Raw genomic sequence first — 19,709 nt, 5'->3', positions numbered from 1 at the left:
GACTGTCTATGTTATCTACAGTAAAATGTTTATGATTCACAACAATGTTAATATCATATGGGAGACAGAGTTATAAAAGGCTTCTATGAGATAGCTTCCTCACAAATTTGACCAGGCTATCAATTCGATTCACGTGGATTTAGTGCCTTCTAGGTCTCAGTATGTTATCAAGAGTAACAGTAAACATTACTACACTCTAATCATGCAGGGGTTGTGACCACAGAATATTAGAGATAAATGTGGTGACCAGGTGCCTCATGAGGCCCATACATCAAAACAGAACCATCTATATATTTGCATAAGTGGATGTACTCAGAAAGAAGGAGTTCTCCCAGGTAGTTTTGAAAGTCACTGGCTTTTGGGAAAGCATGGTTTTGAGTGAGAATTGTTCTTTGTAAAAGCAATGCTTTTCCTAATGGAGATATTCTCTGGATTTTGTGTTTTATGGGCAGTAGTAGATTATGCACATGATTCTTCCAATCCTAGACACACTTCTCCAGCTCTTTTCCCATTTTCCTTAATCCCCTTCATGATAATTTGTTCTGTATTTGCCTATAGATGTCAGTGATTCCTGTCTTATGAGAGATGGCATGAGGAATGTTGCCTCTGTATTGCTAATGAATATATGCAGTCTATATGATGACAATATTATGTTAGTTATGCTTTTCCCTTCAGAAGGGAATGTAGGCAATGTAAAAATCCTATGAGAATAAAGTCATAATTACTTTTTTATCTCATTCATAAAATTAACATGGCAAGATGAACCGAAAATGGTTTCTTTAATTGGCATTTGTAAAACAATAATTTATAGTTTTTAAAATCTTCACTTTCCCATTGATTAATATGGCTTTACATGGGTCATTCCATATTTTAAAAATGTTAACATGGGGACATGTAACGGAGGTGCTGGGTGATAGGTACAGTCACTGAAGAATACACGGGGTCCATAGAGATGGTACACAAGAGAGTTCCTTGGTGGGAGATCACGATAGTGGTCCGCAGAGTGGGGTACACCAGAGAGGATTCCAACGTAGATATCACAGTGGAGGTCCACAGCGTGGTCACTAACAGCGACTGAAGACAAGGAGTAGTTCCGTAGAAAGCCTCGGGAAGCAAGGCCAGCAAGAGTCCGGGTGAAAGGCCCTCCGAGGAACGGATAGCCAAGAGACGGGGAAGGGCCCCCAAGGAGTGGATACCCGATAGTCTCACACCACGGAAGCAGGAACGGGAACAAACGCTGAAGTGAGAGTAGGCAGATTCAGCAAGATGAACTTGTTGCCAAGTCATTGGCTGTCTGGGCTGGTGAGCTTAAATATCGAAGATGAGTGATGTCATCTGATGGGGTCGCCCCCGAGGTTCCCGCCATGACGTGGTTAAAGCAGGTTGGGGAGCGCGCACACACGCGTCTAAGGAACCCCGAGGGTAAGATTGCGGTCGGCAGCGTCCATGCTGCTCAGGTGGGCCTGGGAATGGAGGCCGGAAGGCTGGCGGTAGCTGGCAGAGGCCGCGAGTTCGCCCAACAGAGCCAAAGCAGTAAAAAAAAAGAGGTGAGCAGCAGAGGTCACAGCCATCTGTGGCAGCGGAGCATAACAGTACCCCCCTTCTTAGGGCCCCCCCCCCGGGGGGGTTTGGGTTTTCTTGGGTAAGAAGTATGAAACTGCTAGATCAGTTCTTTATCAAGAATACTGGCTGCAGGCTCCCAGCTATTCTCTTCAGGCCCAAAGCCCTCCCATGAGATCAGATATTCCTATCGTTTTTCTCGTTTCCATATATCCAGGACGTATTGTACTTGATATGTGATGTCCTAATCCGATGCCAGAGGTTGAGGTTCAGGCGGCTTTTTGGAAAATTCGGATAAAATGAGAGGCTTAAGTAATGAGACGTGGAAGGCGTTATGAATCTTGAGTGATGTGGAATAGCCACTGCTATTAATTGCATCAGTAGCATGGGTTCTTCTTAGTGTTTGGGTAATTGCCAGGTTCTTGTGGCCTGGTTTTTGGCCTCTGTTGGAAACAGGATGCTGGGCTTGATGGACCCTTGGTCTGTCCCAGCATGGCAATTTCTTATGTTCTTATGTTCATTTCCTACACACTAAATCACTGTATTAGTCTTTGCATAAGGAGAGAGTGGCGTGAGAAGGAGTGGGAAGGAAGACCATGAAAATGCAGCCATGAGGATAATGAATTAACTTATTAACTTTATAATTCATTTTGTCAATTTTCATTTATATTTCAAACAAAAAGAGTTATCATGAAATCAATATGATTATCAACCAGGTCAAGACCATGTTTTATTATAACACAGCAGTTTCCAACTTATAAAATTTGATTCTATGTACTGCTCCCTTTATGTTCAAAATAAGCTGGATATCAATTTCTTGTAAATGCCAATTATATAAAGTGTAATGTGTTTGTCTTTCAATAAAGGAATCTGAAACCTTTCAGTACACTACCAAACAAGGGCAAACATGGGAACTCTTTGAATTTGGTTATTCATTAATCTGCTTATAGTTTCAGTCCTGTACCAGTGAGTAAATGCCCATGACCCCAAAATGGCAATCATAGCTAGCATTGCCCTGGGAGATCCTATACTTGTCTGATCTCAGAAACTAATTAGTTGCATTAAAAAATAAGATACACCATGCTGAATCAGATCAAAGGTTCATTAAGCCCGGCATCCTGTCTTCAACAGGTGCCAAATCTGGGCCATAAATATATTGCTAGCAGGAGCAAGCAGCCTAATGTCTGGAGAGGCAAATGCAGGCTGATGACAATGAAAGTAGGAACACTGAATGTCTTCCGCCTATGCTAACCCCCTTCTCCTCAGGTTGAGTCCTCAAGCGTTGCTGGCCAGCAAGGCATGAGGAATGGGGGTAGTCCTGATACCAGCAAGGAGCTTGAAGCTTGGAACAGAGAGGTCATCTACAGCACACTAGGAAACCAAGAGCAGGAAGAAGATCAGGCAGGAACACTGAAAATAGAAACCATAGACAAAGAAGTCTTCTGGATTCAGATAACAAGGACATAGCCAGAGTACAAGAACCAGGAGGTAGGACCAAGCTCTGTCAACTGACTGAGGGATGGCCTGAGTATAAACATATGTCTAGCCAGGAAATAAGATGGTCACTGGGGATAAATGAGGGACATAAAGCTGGGAGGAGTGGATAGATAGTCCAAGCAGCTCATAGTGCCACCTACTGGCTGGAGGTGAAGTTGGCAATGTGTCCTCAAACTGAGCAGATCCTAAAGAACAGATCCATTCCTTTTTGCTCACTCTCAGGCTGGCTTTCTCAAATCTACCTACTAATAATGGTTTATGGACTTTTTACTCCAGGAACTTCTCCAAACCTCTTTTAAACCCATCTATGCTAGATGCATTGAACATGTTCTATAGAAACAAATTTCATAGGGGATCCAAGATGGCTGCGCTAGTGAGACGCACCTGAAAGTGTTCCTTGGGTCCTTGCGAGAAATCAGCATGCTGCATACCGGTAGGAAGCGGAGAGCCAAAGAAAGAGATTTACAGCAACCTACCTTAATTACGGGCCCAATGGACTCTCATGTGCGGTGAGGAATGAAGACTCTTGGAGCTGGCTCTCTGGTGAACTTACGGGAGGAAGCTGAACCCGGTGTTCCCCTTGAGCTGCAAACATCTCTTTCCCTGGAAGAACGGTGTGCCCTAGCCAATCCAGCCAAGGCTAGATCCTTGGGCTTACCCAGGGAGTTAGTGTCGCTGGAAAGAAGTGGCGAGGTTGGAACCCGGGGATTGGGGGTGAATGCCCCATTAGAGCCCTCTACCATCGTGGGACTTGTTGAAGAGATTTCCTCATCTGAAGTTCAGCAACAAAATGAAGGTAACCAGTGGGATTGATTTTCATTTAGTAGAGCTTGAGAGACCTACACAGATCACTCTTGAAGCAATTTGGGACGCAATACATTCTTTAAAACAAATATTGCCACACAATTGTAACCAGTCCAGTAGTTAAATCCTTGAATGGCTTGGAGGGCTGGGTGAAGAACACAGAATTGGAGATCAAAAATAATCGGGAAGAATGTGAGAATTTGAAAAAAGAAGTTTTTGCCATTAATGATATGCATTATTCCATTTTGAAGGAGAATCTGAGTATAAAATATAAAATGGAGTCAATGGAAAATCAGGCTCGGGCTAAAAATATATGATTTATTAATTTTCCAAAGGACTCTCTAATTTCACTGAAGGATATGTGGAAGAGATATTTGTTAGAAATTCTTAAAATTCCGGAACAGACTTTTCCACTCATATCAAGAATTTATTACATTTCATCTTTTAAAAAGGGTACAGAGGAACAATGCGGTGGCCAGATTTTTACATCATTGGAATCACAACTGGATGTCACAAATATTATTGAACAATGCAGAAGAATATGGTCTCTCCAGCCACACTTAGGGGCAGATTTTAAAACCTGCGCATGGGCGCAGATTTGTTTGCGCAACCCGGCGCGAACAAATCTACGCCTGATTTTATAACATGCGTGTGAAGCCGCGTGCATGTTATAAAATCCAGGGTCAGTGCGCACAGGGGGGTGCTCAATTGTGCAACCTGCATGCGCTGAGCTGTGCAGTCTGCCTCCATTCCCTCCGAGGCCGCTCCAAAATTGGAGCATCCTCGGAGGGAACTTTCCTTCCGCTCCACAGCACCAGCCATCCAGTGCTCCTACCATGTGACAGGGTCCAGCCAATGGCACGGATACCCTGTCACATGGTAAGGGCAAAGGGCCATTGGCGCCATTTTGATTAGTGGCAGCCGACGGCCCGGGAGCGGGAGATCACTCCAGGGACCCCCACTGGACCACCAGGTACCTGTAAAATGTTTTTGGGGCGGTCGGGAGGGTGGGGGAAGCTAAGGGATTAGTTTTAAAGGGTCGGGGTGGGTTTAGGGGTTATTTTTGTGTGCTGTTTTTCCCGCCCTCCTCCAAAACGATAAGAGAACTCCCACGATCAATATCGTGGGGTTTTCCTATCGTTTTGGGGGAGCCCCAGATTTCTGACGATTTTGAAAATATCGTCTAATATTTTCAATCGTCCGAAGCCCGATTCACATCCCTACTTAGCAGTGCTTGGAAAGTGACCTCTTTGAAAAGGAAGAAAACCTTTAAAAAAAAAAAGCTAATAGATGGGTTAGATAAGAGTTTCCTTTGCCATATCCATGCTGGCTCTTTCCCACTGGGCCATATATGTTCAAATGTTCAATAATTTTTTAACATTAGCTTCTACCATTTTTCCAGGCATCAATGTCAGGATCACAGGTCTATAGTTTCTTGTACCACCCCTGGAACCATTTTGAATATTAGTGTCACATTGGTACCCTTCAATCTTCAGGTACAGTGGCTGTTTTTAATGATTGCAAATTACTAGTGACAAGTCTATAATTTTATGTTTGAGTTCTTTCAGAACTCTGGGATGAATACTACCTAATCCTGATGATTTGTACTCTTTAGTTTATCAGTTTGCTCTATTACATCTTTCAGTTTCACAGTAACTTGTTTCAGTTCCTCTAAATTATCACCATCAAAGGTGATGGGTATCTTCTCAGTATCCTCTTCAGTAAAGACTAAAGCAGGGTGAGAGAGAGCAGGAGGGTGTGAGAGAGAGAGCATGGGAGGTAAGAGAGCAGGGAGATGTTTGATTGTGGGTTTAAGAGAGAGGGAACGTATATGAGGGGAGAGGTGTGGGGAGGGGAGGATAAGAGAGAGCAGGAGGGTGGGAGAGAGAGCATGGGAGGTAAGAGAGCAAGGGGATGCTTGAGTGTGGGTTTCAGAGAGAGGGAACGTATGTGAGGGGAGGGGTGTGGGGGAGAGGAGGGTGAGAGAGAGCAGGAGGGTGTGAGAGAGAGCATGGGAGGTAAGAGGGGGGATGCTTGAGTGTGGGTTTCAGAAAGAGCCTATATGAGGGGAGGGGGGTGTGAGGAGGGGAGGGTGAGAGAGAGCAGGAAGGTGGGAGAGAGAGCATGGGAGGTAAGGGGGGATGCTTGAGTGTTGGTTTCAGAGAGAGGGAGTGTATATGAGGGGAGAGGTGTGGGGGAGGGGAGGATGAGCGAGAGCAGGAGGGTGGGAGAGAGAGCATGGGAGGTAAGAGAGCAGGGGGATTCTTGAGTGTGAGTTTCAGAAAGAGGGAAGAAGGTGTGGGGGAGGGGAGGGTGAGAGAGAGCAGGAGGGTGTGAGAGAGAGCTTGGGAGAGAGCAGGAGGGTGTGAGAGAGAGCATGGGAGGTAAGAGGGGGATGCTTGAGTGTGGGTTTCAGAGAGAGGAAGCCTATATGAGGAGATTGTGAAGGGGGTGTGTATGTGTGTGAGAGATTGGGAGCTTGTGTGTATGAAAAAGGGATCATGTGTATGTGAGGGTGCTAACTTCTGTGAAGGGATTGTATGAGACAGAGCCTGTGTGAAGGGATGCATAAGAGAGAGACATAGATAGCCTGTGTGAGTGTTGCGGCCGTCGCTGCCCTCGTCTCCACTACGCCCACTTTACCTCTTTGGCGACTCCCTCTTTGCCTGTTGGAAGTTTGGCTGCTGCAGCGTCATTGTGCCATTCTCCTCCGGCGTCCCCAGACCGGCTAGACGCCGCACTCCGCCATGTTTCCCAGCAGCTTAAGGGCGCGCATGTGGTGCGGCCCCGACTCAAGTACCAGCAGTGGCGCGAACCTCAGGGGCGTCCCCCTGAGGTGATGTCATCTCCACCGGATATTTAAGGTCTCTGAAATTGCTAACTAATCGAGTTAGCAAGGGTTACTCTACCTAAACTACTCTGCCTCTACGGACTTACCAGGGGTGCCTGCTCCTCGGGGGCCTCGCTTTCTCTTTGCTTTTCAGATCGCAGTCTGGAACCGGTGCTCGCTCCTCAAGGGCCCTCATACTCGGACTTGCTATTGAATACTACTTCTGCCTGGAAGTCATCGCTGCCTACTACACCAGTGAGTTACCATCTCTCTCTCAGAACGTTCCCTGGAACCAGGTACTCACTCCTCAAGGGCCTATCCTTTCCAACTCCTGGGTTGCCTCCATGAAACCATTGTGTGAGTGTTACCATCAAGGACCTGCTCCTGAACTCTGCATACTCACCATATTCAGTTTCTCTACAGCTCAGTTATCCAGGGATCGCTGTTCCGGTATCTGAGGGACTACATTCCAGCTCACTACTGCCACCTCTGGTGGTTCCATATACTGTCTAATAAAAGAACTAATGTGTGTCTGTCTCCATATTCTGAGTCTGACCGGTGGGGTCCCTCTCGGGATCTTCCCTCAGGGGCGTGGTCATCTTCTACCGGCCCAAGGATCCACCCCCAACTACCTCGTACACTAACAGTGAGGATGTATGTGTGAGAGAGAAAGGGAGCTTGTGTGGGTGTGTATGCAAGAAAGAGGGCCCTGTATGAGGGGATATGTGTGTGCAAGAGAGTGAGGGAGCCTGTATGAGGGTGTGTGTATGTATATTAGAGAGAGGGAGCATGTGTGTGAGAGAGAGGGAGGGACAGAGGGAGCTTGTGTGAGGGGCAGTACTGAGAACAGGGTCAAACTCTGGGACTGGCAGAGTGGAAGGGGTTGAGCCTAAGGTGGAGGGGAGAGAAATTGGCAGGTGGAGGAGTTGGGGCCTGAGAGGGCAACGTGGCCAGTGGAGTAGGGAGAGCGAGTGGAAGGGACACTCTTACAGTGAATTTCTAGGGAAATTCTGCTCAAAATATTTAAAATTCTGCATCTTTAAGCAATCACTTTTTTTCTGTATTAATTTAAAATGTAATTACTTAAAGACTGTCATGTAAATTGTGTTATTTTTGACCAATATAAAGGGTGCAGAAGTTTGCAGAATATCAAGTTTTTGTGCGCAGAATTCCCCCAGGAGTAGAAAATGTAAACAGCCCTACAAAGTTGTTTGTAATTATCCTAAATAATAAGCATGCATGCAAAACTGTACTATATATTAACCTGTGATGAAAAAATACCCTAATAAAGTTAACAAATTGTCTTATCATGTAAAATGGGTCTAGGGCATGGATCCCCTTCCCGCAATGGTAACAGAAGAAGATGGCAGATGATATGAGTATAAGAGACCCCGATGTTGGTATTCACCTGCTGCCATTCCTTCTGTTTACCTTTGGTGATAACACCTACCTGTCCAAGGCTTCTCCCACAGTTTGGGATGAAGAGTAGGGATAAGTATGAATAATTTTAAATGAAAATGAATAATTCAGACAAGTTACCAGATTTAAAATAAGTTTATTTTACAGTTTCTTTTAAGCTGGCAACAAGGACATTCTCAGTATCAAACAATTTACTCTATCTACTATGTTATATTAATCCCTTAACTATGCTTTTCTGATTAACATTTTTCGCTCTAAAGCTAAAACAATGTACTTTATTTTTTTCCTAGGTCAAAACAGCAAAGTTTCACAGTATAGCCAGATAAGTTACTTTCAGGCGATACAGTAAATAAAATTAGGGCCCAGGGTAAAAATATTTAAATTAGGGCCCGCGGTAAAAAGAGACGCTAGGGACAATAGCGCGTCCATAGCGCCTCTTTTTGGACAGGAGCGGCGGCTCTCAGCGGGTTTGACAGCCGACGCTCAATTTTGCCGGCATTGGTTCTCTAGCCCGCTGACAGCCACGGGTTGGGAAACCGGACGCCGGCAAAATTGAGCATCTGGTTTTCAACCTGCGAGCCATGGGCTGATTTTAAATTGTTTTTTTTTTAACTTTTGGGACCTCCGACTTAATATCACCATGATATTAAGTCGGAGGGTGTACAGAAAAGCAGTTTTTACTGCTTTTCTGTGCACTTCCCCAGCGCTGGCAGAAATTAACGCCTACCTATGGGTAGGAGCTAATTTCTGAAAGTAAAATGTGCGGCTTGGCTGCACATTTTACTTTCTGTATAACGCGGGAATGACTAATAGGGCCATCAACATGCACTCCGTACTATATCGGCCTGTTTGTTATCATATATATCATATATGATATATGATATATATGATATATATATGATATATATATATGATATATATATGTTTGTTATCTAGTAAATATTATTCTCTGTCTCAGTGCATGCTTATTTGAATATGATTCTTGTCTCAATGTTCTCTGTCATTTTTTTCTTTCAGGTTTTCTGCTAGTTCAAGAGTCTTGTTCAGGTAAGTAGAAGGTTTTATTGTCTGCCCTTCTAGGTTGCATTGAAATCAATTTGTATATTTTCTATAATGTTTGGCAGGTTGCAGGAGGAACCCATGACCGACATTTACCCCAATGCCAACAGAACCCCTGCTCACCTGGAATGTTGCCATCTGTCTCAGCACACGCACGCATGCCAGGACACATTATGAAGACCCTATGATGGAAAACAGCTCCGGGCACTCTCCGATTACGGCAGGCCACTCGGGTCATTTAAACTCCATGGGATCCCTCACTCAGTGCCTCAGTAACAGGTCTTCCTGCCTAGCACTGCGTGTTGCTTCTCCTGTGTCTCTCTTGCTCCTTATTCTTGTGCCTTGTTGTCTTGCCTTGCTCTTAACCTCGTTGACTTCCTTGCTGTCTTGCCTCTGTTGCCCTGCCTTGTCTGTCTGCCTTGCTATAGTCCTCCATGTCCAGTCCTATCTGTCTCGACCTGCTTCCCAGAACTGACATCTGCCTTGGACTTGGACCACTCTCTTGCCTGCTACCTGCCTCTGAGCATTGCTTTGGACATGGACCACTCTCTTACCTGCTGCCTGCTACTGACCCTTGCTCTGGACCTGTATTATGCTATGCTCACTACCTGCCCCAAACCTTGGCCTGTACCCAGTGACTCCCCACCTGCTGCCTGCCCTGACCTCAGCTTGGTCCCAGACGCTCTCCTTGTCTTTACGCTGTAGGACCCTCACCTAAGTCATGCCAGCCCCTGGAACTCAAAGGAAAGGGGTTGGTACAGGTGGAGTCCTAGCTCTGACCCAGCCCAGGGTGTGTCTGCCAGCTGTCGACATGGGCCTGGTAGATTTGCCTACTAGGCTGTGCCTACCATGCCACAGCCCAAGAATCCACTTCCCTTATACTCTCTAAGTGTACTTTTTCATGTTGCTGGCAGTGTAGTGAATGTAAATGGTAGCTTATGGTAACTCGAAGCTTGAGAATGCAGGGCGCCAACTTCGGAGTCCTTTTGGATACTGTCCTCGAATTTATCCTCTTTTTTTTTTTTTACCTATTATGATACCTTTAACCAACTCAATAAAAGAAACTGGCTACTCGGACCTGAAACTCTTCCAAAATTCAATAAGTATGCTGCTGTGTTTCTGCACTCCTAAGTGAATTTGTGTAGCTAACTACAAGAAAACAAAATAAAAAGTGGGAGCTAACTTTCAAACAAATGAGTGTAGTATATGGCCTCTGGCAGATCTACGCAAATATTTTATAACACCGCAATTAATATGCACATGTTTTATAAAATACACGTATCTCTGCCCTGAAACATATGCGCATATCTAGGCTTACACATGAATATATGCAATGCATTGAAACCATGTATATCAATGCATTGAACATGTGTACTTTTCCTATTTTTAAAATATACGCACATATATTTTATGCACAAAAGTAAAGTAGGACTTATTTTCCTAAATCAGCCAATTTTAAAGCATGCGCTCATAAATTAAATCAATTTCCTAATTAGTCCACCTTTTTGCCCATTCCATCTCCAGGGCATTAAAGCCTTCCTGGATCTTCATCCTAAATTTGCCCCAGTTCACACAGATTTCCCACCCAGTCAGTACTACACAACACGTTTAATATTACTTATGCCAGATAATTAGCAGGTATAAAAATACATGAGTAAGTTGGCAAATGCAGACCCGTGTGTGTCTATTAATATTGCAATTTACATGCATAAGTGCTAGCCCTTCCTGGGAACATTCTTAGACCACTCCTTTTTTACTGACAGAAAATACCATAGGCTAATACATCGGCCTCTATGTAGCTTATACCATTTGTTAACAAAGCAGTATTGTTTAATTTTCTTTTGAGTTCTATTTACTGACTTGTCCCCACACCAGTAGTTTTGGATTGGGAATGTAGTTAAATTGCAACCTAATAGATTATTTACAGTATTTATAAAGAGAGCTTTGCCTCTTTACTAAATATTTTCCCCTCTGGCCAGCTTTGGGAGAGGTTTGGCATTTTTGATACCTCGCTGGTGATATGCCCATCCCCTTTTTGCGATGAGTCTTGCTCCCTTTATATTCTTAGGTGAGCATGCTCAGAGATTCAGAAGGAATGAAAGCTTGAAGAGATTAGGAGGTCATGGAGACCCTTCTAGGTTGGAGAAGAAAGACAGGAAGTTTTTGGTGGCTCTCTGCTCACCCGTGAAATGCTGTTGAGAGTTCTTTTTGGAGATTTTGTTTATAGTTTTGACCAGTTCCTGACACAAAGAGCCAGTTTTCTCCCTTTATTGGAAGGGCTGGAGGTTGATAGTGGTTGCATTCCCATGACCAGTCAACAGTGGGTGGAAAATGCTGGAAGCTGCTGTTTCTGAAAAAGAACTTGTAACATGATGAAAGATGGATTTTTATTTTTATTTTTTTCTATTCTAGCACATGCTAGAGGAAGAAGAAAATTTTCCCAGCCTTTTTGGAGAAGGTTTTTGCCTGGATGCTAGTTCAAACGAAGGTAGAGGAGCTATTATTTTATTCTATTTATTTATTTAGATTTTTATATTATGCTTTTTGGCACTTCAAAGCAGATTACATTCAGGTACTGTAGATATTTCCCTATCCCAAGGGCTTACAATCTAACTTTGTACCTGAGGCAATGGAGGGTAAAGTGACTTGCCCTATTAGACTATGCACCATGGGTAAAGAAACTGTCACTTTTGTGATTAAGTACATCTTTTAAGTTAAACACTACAGCTAATTCCTTGTCATACTTCTGGAGTGATTGCTTCATCCAGAGGACTCTTCTACCAGCGAGTACAAACTTAACTGTGAGTTTGACTTGGGTGAGCGATTCACTGTGATACAGATCCCAGCTACTGCACCTAGGATCCCAGAGGTGTATACCTCCTCCCCACTGGTGAACTCCGGCACCCAGAACCAAAGTTCTGTTGAAAATTGCCCTTCACAAGACCTGTGTTTGATTCCTGGGCTAGGTCTTCTGCTCCCTGAGCTAGCCAAGGATGCTTCAGAGGAAGCATCTTAAATTCATTCATAGCCATTTGGAGGAGGGAGTCTTAAATATTGTACAACAGCAATACCTAGTGGCCATACTTAAGACACATAATTGCAGGGTTCCAGGAGCCACCCTGCAATGTACCTCATGGCCAAGGACTGTCACTGTAATGACTTGGCTAAGTAACAAGGAAGATAAGAAATAGAGGAAAAATCTTCAAGCTGTTCTTACTGTACTGTTAATTCTGCAATGACAGAATTAACAATACAGTAATAACTAGACAACCACACAGTTGGGTCCATCTGGCAGGCTATGTACTCCTCAAGATGTCCGGGATGGTGAGGGTGGGATGCTATCTGGAAAGGAGAGGAGGATCTAGGAGACTGGGTGTTCAGGCAACAGCAATGCTAGTATTGGTAGCTATTTAGATTACCACAAAACTTTGTAGTCAGGCATTGCGAGGGAAGTGTTCTGGGGTGAACTAAATAGGAAATCTTGCAGTCATGCTCTGTGGCTGGCAACTGAGATATATCCTTGGCAATGTGAATAGGACTAACCGGTCAGACTGGATGGGCCAGTTGCTTCTTTTCTGCTGCATTGTTTTGTGAATAAAGGCTCATGGCACTGTAGCCCATCAGAGGAAAGTTTCAATTGAGCTGGAAGCCCATGAGAGCGAAGGAAATTGCTGTCCTCCCTCTGTCCCCCCTCCCCCAAAAAAGAAGAAATATATCTAAGAGTAACAGTGGTCCTATCAGCACACTTTATTCTGTTGTTGCCCTGTCTTTGTTACAGGCTCAACTAGACAGTTTGTGATTATTACTTTTTTTTAAAGTAAGGAGGTTACGTACATAAGAACATAGGAACTGCCATACTGGGTCAGACCAAGGATCCATCAAGCATAATATCCTGTTTACAACAAGTACCTGGCAGGATCCCAAATAGTACATAGATTCCATGCTGCTTAAACCCAGGAATAAGCAGTGGCTTCACTCGTCTACCTGGTTAAAAACGATTTATGGGCTTTTCCTCCAGGAACTTGCCCAAACCTTTTTTAAACCCAGCAATGTTAACTGCCATTACCACATCATCCAGCAATGAATTCCAGAGCTTAATTGTGTTTTGAGTAAAAAAGTGTTTTCTCAGATTTGTTTTATATGTGCTACTTAATAACTCGTAGTGTGTCCCCCAATTCAAGAGTGCTCAAACCATGACCGGGAGCCTCCCCAGTCAGTCATGTTTTCAAGATATCTCTAATGAATATGAATGAGATTTATTTGAATGCACTACCTCCTATGTATGCAAATATTTCTCATGCATATTTATTAGGGATATCTTGAAAACCCGACTGGTTCAAGTGGCCCGAAGACCAGTCTGAGCACCCTGCCCTAGTCTTTTTATTATTTAAGAGAGTAAACAACTGATTCACATTTACCCATTCCACTCCAGTCATAATTTTAAACTCTATCATGCCTCTCTTCAACCATCTTTTCTCCAAGCTGAAGAGACTTAACCTCTTTAGCATTTCCTCATTGGGGAACCATTCTATATTCCCTTTATCATTTTGTCGCTCTTCTCTGAACCTTTCCAGTTCCACTATATTATGTTTGTGATGTGACAACCAGAATTGCACACAGTACTTTAGATGCAGTCACACCATGGAGCAATGCAGAGGTATTATGATATTCTCCATTTTATTTTCTAGTCCTTTTCTAATAATTACTAACATTTAGTTTGCTTTTTTAACATCACTACACATTGAACTGAAGATTTCAATTTATTGTCCACTATGATGCCTAGATCTTCTATCTATTATTATCTATTACTGCCCCCGAGTATCCCCTTTTCTTCATTCGAGCCCTCTCAATGGCCAAACCGTAAGAGAGAATTGAGCTGGATTCTCGTGGAGGATGGGACCTTGACGCAGCAGGTCCCTGTGAGGGGGCAGGGGTAGGGGATCCCCCGCCAGTAGTCTTCTTATGTCTGCGTACCAGGGTCTTCTTGGCCAGTCCAGGGCCACCAGAAGAACTAGGCCTCTGTGCCGCTGTGCCGCTGAATCCTGTGTATAATGGCGCCCAACAGGGGCCATGGGGGAAAAGCATATCGCAGGATCCCCTGAGGCCATGGTTGAACCAGGGCGTCTATCCCGTGAGATAGAGGATCTCGTCTGCGACTGAAGTATCTGGGACTGGAGCATTGGACCTGTCCACTAGTAGGTCCATGCCCGGAGTCCCCCACTGATCCATGATCATCTGGAAGGCCGTGGCTGATAGCTGCCATTCCCCCGGGTTTAGGCTTTCTCTGCTGAGGAAGTCTGCCGTGGTGTTGTCCTTCCCGGCGATGTGGACGGCGGAAATGTCCTGGAGATTTGCTTCTGCCCAAACCATCAGTAGGGCTATTTCTAGGGATACCTGTCGGCTTCTGGTTCCGCCCTGTCGGTTGATATATGCCACTGTGGTGGCATTGTCCGACATCACTCTAACTGCCTTGTTTCGAAGTCTGTAGGCAAATCTCAGGCAGGCTAACCTGACTGCCCGTGCCTCTAGTCGGTTGATGTTCCACCCCGACTCTTCTTTGCTCCACCGCCCTTGGGCGGTTAGCTCTTCGCAGTGTGCTCCCCAGCCGCTCAGGCTGGCATCTGTAGTGAGCAGGGTCCAGGTTGGGGGGGACATCTTTGACCCCCGGCTCATGTGGCCGGGCTGCAGCCACCACCGTAATTGATTCCGTACTCTGGACGGTAGAGGTAGATGCACGGTGTAGTTCTGTAATCGTGGGCTCCACCGAGAGAGGAGGGCGCATTGTAACGGTCTCATATGAGCCCGTGCCCATGGCACTACTTCCAGAGTGGATGCCATTAGGCCGAGGACCTGTAGATAATCCCAAGCTGTGGGTCGAGTAGAGCGCAGCAGAGCCTGCAAATGACTCCGGAGTTTTGATCTCCTCTTGGAGGTCAGACTGACTTTGTCTCTCTGGGTGTCGAGTCAGACTCCTAGATATTCCAGCGACTTCGAAGGCTGTAGGGAACTCTTGTTCACGTTGACTACCCATCCTAGGCTTTCCAGAAGAGATAACTCTGTTGGTTGCCCGGTGGCTCTCCTCCGGAGTCTTTGCCCGGATCAGCTAATCGTCTAGGTAGGGATGGACAAGAATTCCTTCTCTCCTGAGCAACGCCGCTACCATTACTATTACCTTGGTAAAGGTTCACGGTGCGGTGGCTAACCTGAAGGGTAACGCCCGGAACTGAAAGTGTTGTTGCAGGACTTTGAAGCGTAAGTAGCGCTGGTGATCCCGATGAATTGGGATATGCAGGTAGGCCTCTGATAGATCCAGGGATGTGAGATACTCCCCTGGCTGTATTGCGCTTCGGACTGACTGCAGGGTTTCCATGCGAAATCTTGGGACCCGTAAGTGCCGGTTGACTGACTTGAGGTCCAGGACAGGCCTGAAGATGCCCCCCTTTTTGGGTATGATAAAATAAATGGAGTAATGACCAGATTTTATTTCCCATGCAGGCACTGGGATTATGGCTGGTAGGGACAGGAGCCTCCGCAGAGTAGCTTCCAGTGCCGCCCTCTTGAGGGGTGGACAAGAAGATTCCACAAACTTGTCCGGAGGGGGATGAAGGAAGTCCAGGTAGTACCCTTCAGGGATGATATCGAGGACCCACTGGTCCGAAGTAATCTCGACCCATCTGCGGTAGAATAGGGTTAGCCTGCCTCCTATGGCTTCTTCCCCCAGATGGGTCGGCTGATTCTCATTGTGGGGTGCGGCCGGGACCCGAACCCGAGCCGGTTCCCCTCTTGTTGTGCCTGGTCCGAAAGGACTGGTTCCTGGTCTGAGAACGAGGTGCCTGGTAGCGAGTCCTGTAGGGGTTGAAGCGCTGAGAGCCTCTACCTCTGGATGGCCTGGGAGGAGGGCGCTGATTCCTCCTTGACCTGTCTTCTGGTAGACAGGGTAATGGAGAGGCACCCCACTTGTTAGCCAGGTTATCGAGGTCGCTGCCAAACAGGAGAGATCCCTTGAAGGGCATTCTTGTAAGACGTGCCTTGGAGGAGGAGTCGGCCGACCAATTTCGTAGCCAAAGCTGACTCCTGGCTGCCACTGAGGATGACACTCCCTTGGCCGCCGTACGAACTAAGTCGGAGGCAGCGTCAGTAAGGAACGAGAGAGCTGATTCCATTTCTTCTCCCGGGGTGTTGTTCCTGGCTTGTGATAAACAGGAACGCGTCACCACAGAGCAGCAGGTCGCAATTCGCAGGACATGGCTGCCACCTCAAAGGCTTGTTTCAGAATGGCGTCCAAGTGCCGGTCATGTACATCCTTGAGGGCCGTCCTTCCTTCCACTGGAATGGTGGTGCGCTTCACAATTGCGCAGACTATGGCGTCTACCTTGGGGCAATGGGAATATGCCCTTATCACTATGCGCCTGTCAGCGTGCATTTATCAATGCTATCAACGTGCGCCTATCAACGTGCGCCTATGGACGCTATCAACGGGCGCCTCTATCTCCTTGATGTTCCTTCCCCAAAGGTCACTAGTTTTCACACAACTCGCGAATGCTCTTTCTCTTGAGCAGGCCACAATTTCTGGAATTCTTTACTTCTAGAAATTCAGCAGTGTGAAACTGTTATAAAACATTTAGGTCTCTCCTCAAAACTTTTGAGTTTAAATCAAGCTATTTTTAATGATTTTACTTGATTGTTTTTGTTTATAATGAGTATATTTTAGTTAATATATTCTTTGTTCTTTTATCGTGTATGTCATTATTATCGCCTAGACCTTTTTGCGATTAGGCGATTCATAAATTTAAATACATCTAAATCTAAATCTAGATTCTTAACCTTTGCAGCTGCACCTTTATAGTTTTTTCTAATTATTTTATCAGCCTTCCTTTTGAAAGTTAAGTGAAAAAGCAGTAGTTTTCTTAATATACCCCCCTCTAGCTATTAAGTCAAATTTGATCACATTATGATCACTGTTGCCAAGTGGCCCCACTACCATTACCTCTTGTACCAAATCCTGCATTCCACTAAGAATTGGATCTAAAATAACTTCCTTCTCATTAGTTTGTGGACCAGCTGCTCCATGAAACAGTCTTTTATTTCATCTAGAAACTTTATCTCTTTAGCATGTCCTGATGTGACATTTACTCAGTCAATAATGGAGTAATTGAAATCTTCCAATATTAACTTTGCTGCCAAATCTGTTAGCTCCCCTTATTTCTGTTAGCATTCATCATCCGTCTGTTTATTCTGGCCAGGTGTATAGTAATATACACCCACCACTTTACTCTTCCCCACCACACATGGAATTTTATCTATACAGATTGCACAGTACCTTTAGTCTCCTGCAGGATCTTTATCCTATTTGACTCTATGCCATCCCTAACATAAAGCACCACCTCCCTATCAATTTGATCCACCCTATCATTGCAATATGATTTGTACCTTGGCATTGCACTGTCCATTAGTCATCCTTCTTTCATCAGGACTCTGAGATACCAATGTAAGGAAGGCTTTGCTTCTTTACTAGATTTTTTTAGCCCTTTTCCCATCTGCTGGAAGAGTTTTGAATTTTTAGATCCTCCCCAGTTGGTGGCCATTCCCCCTTGTTTTGGGATTGCATGAGCTCCCCTTTATAAGCTGGGTAGAGCACAAGGAAGGTGTGGTTGGAGATGGTTTTTGTTGGAAGTGGGAGCTATTATTCTGTGTGCATCCCAGCAGACCCCCTGGTCTGCATCAGTGAGATGCACCAGAAGATTTCTGAGCATTTTGACTTTTGAGAGAGCTGGGTTTTTGTTTTGTTTTTTATGACCTGCTCCCAGTTCAGAAAGGAACCCTCCCAGCCTGAGTGGTCAGGATTTGGTGCTGTTGGCCTTGCTGCCAGTCAAGGTGGAGTCTGCAGTTGTCCAGGGTGCTACTTTGTCCTGCGTCCAGCAAATGTGGGGACTGTAGTGACCTATAAAGAAAAGAAGACCTTAGTTTTGCAGAAGTTTCTTTTTTCATCTTTTGAAGGAGGGAGTTCGTTTTCTACCACCAGCTCCCTGCCTACATTTGGAGAGAAGAGTTTTTTCTTTCCCAACACTGGGGGAAAATGACTTGAACACTGCAACCCTGATTAAGAGGCTGACCTGAATAGAGACTGTACTACTGTAGTGCTTGGAGTTGCCATCCTGTTTCTTCTTTTTGATGATTTTTCTATTCTTGTTGGGACTATATTCTTAAGTTACAGTAAACTATTTTTTGTTGACCACCACTCCAAGCTTCTGCCTGCTCTTTTACACCTCAAGAACCTGCCTACTGAACTGAGAGATCTGCCTTTGTGGGTACAAATGGGAGAGAGACTGTTTGGTTGTGAAAGACCATACAAGGTACCTACCCCAGGAGTTTAAGGCCCTGGAGGCTTGTCCTCCTCCTCGCCGGTTGAAACCCGGCCCTCTTGCTGGCTTATTGAAGTGTGTGGACAGTATGCGAGAAAGATAGGAGTAATCCAGGAGACTGTGGCCCCAGGAACCTCTGCTGTGACCCCTCCATTAAGCACCTCAAAACCAAGAGGGGGTTACACCAATTATGTCTACCTATTGAACAGATGGCTCTGCTTATCTCTCTTGGATATTTACCTGAATTGTTTAGATACACTTACAGCCTGAATGGGGTGCTGGTGACAATATCAGGGACATAGTAGACTGTAGGTGAAATGTTCAAGCTGTGAGACATATTACATAATCTCCCACCTGGACTATTGCAACTCCCTGTACATTAGTCTTCCAAAAAAGCTGAACCACCATCTACAGAATGTGCAATATGCTGCAGCACGGTGCCTGCTCAATACTAATATATTTGCACAGATTACCACTCTGCTCAAGACTCTACACTGGCTCCCAATCTCTTATCACATCATTTTCAAGGTCATAGTCCTGGCTTTCAAAGCACTTAAGGGATAGTCTCCCTCCTACCTGAAAGGTCATTTCTCGCTATACAACCTCTCCAATCCTCTATGCACTGTCTCACACTCAATTGGTAGTTCTGCCCCACCCCCCCCCCCCAGGGAAATGCAGCTTGCCAACAACACAAGGGAGAGAACTTTTACAGGAACAGCCCCACCCCTCTAGAATTCATTACCCCTGAACATCTGACTTGCATCTGACCTCCTCACCTTCAGAAAGAGGCTAAAATCATGGCTGCTCATTGAAGCATTCAGACCTTAACTCCATTGTCCACCAGTTACAACCCCTTTTGAGACACTCGGTTCCTCACACCACCTCACTCCCAACTTCCCACCTCTGGTCACTTTCCGGGTTACTTAAGCAATAACTTTCCTCTCCAATTCTCTCCACCTTATTCTGCCCACCTGCCACATCACCCAGTCTCAAACTACTTCACAGTAGTCTGACAATCCAGTTCTTTGCTTACGTCACATATAAACCCATTGTTTTGTCTAAAATATGATTAGGATGTTCATATTTTAAAATTGCTGCTCAGTACACTATTTGTAACTCATGTCTGTACAGTTCTCCGGTATAGTTTTCCTGTATTGTGTCTGTAACACGCTTTGAAA

The sequence above is a fragment of the Rhinatrema bivittatum genome, chromosome 7, assembly GCF_901001135.1.
Source record: "Rhinatrema bivittatum chromosome 7, aRhiBiv1.1, whole genome shotgun sequence".
NCBI classification, from domain to species: domain Eukaryota; kingdom Metazoa; phylum Chordata; class Amphibia; order Gymnophiona; family Rhinatrematidae; genus Rhinatrema; species Rhinatrema bivittatum.
This window is presented reverse-complemented; position numbering follows the sequence as displayed.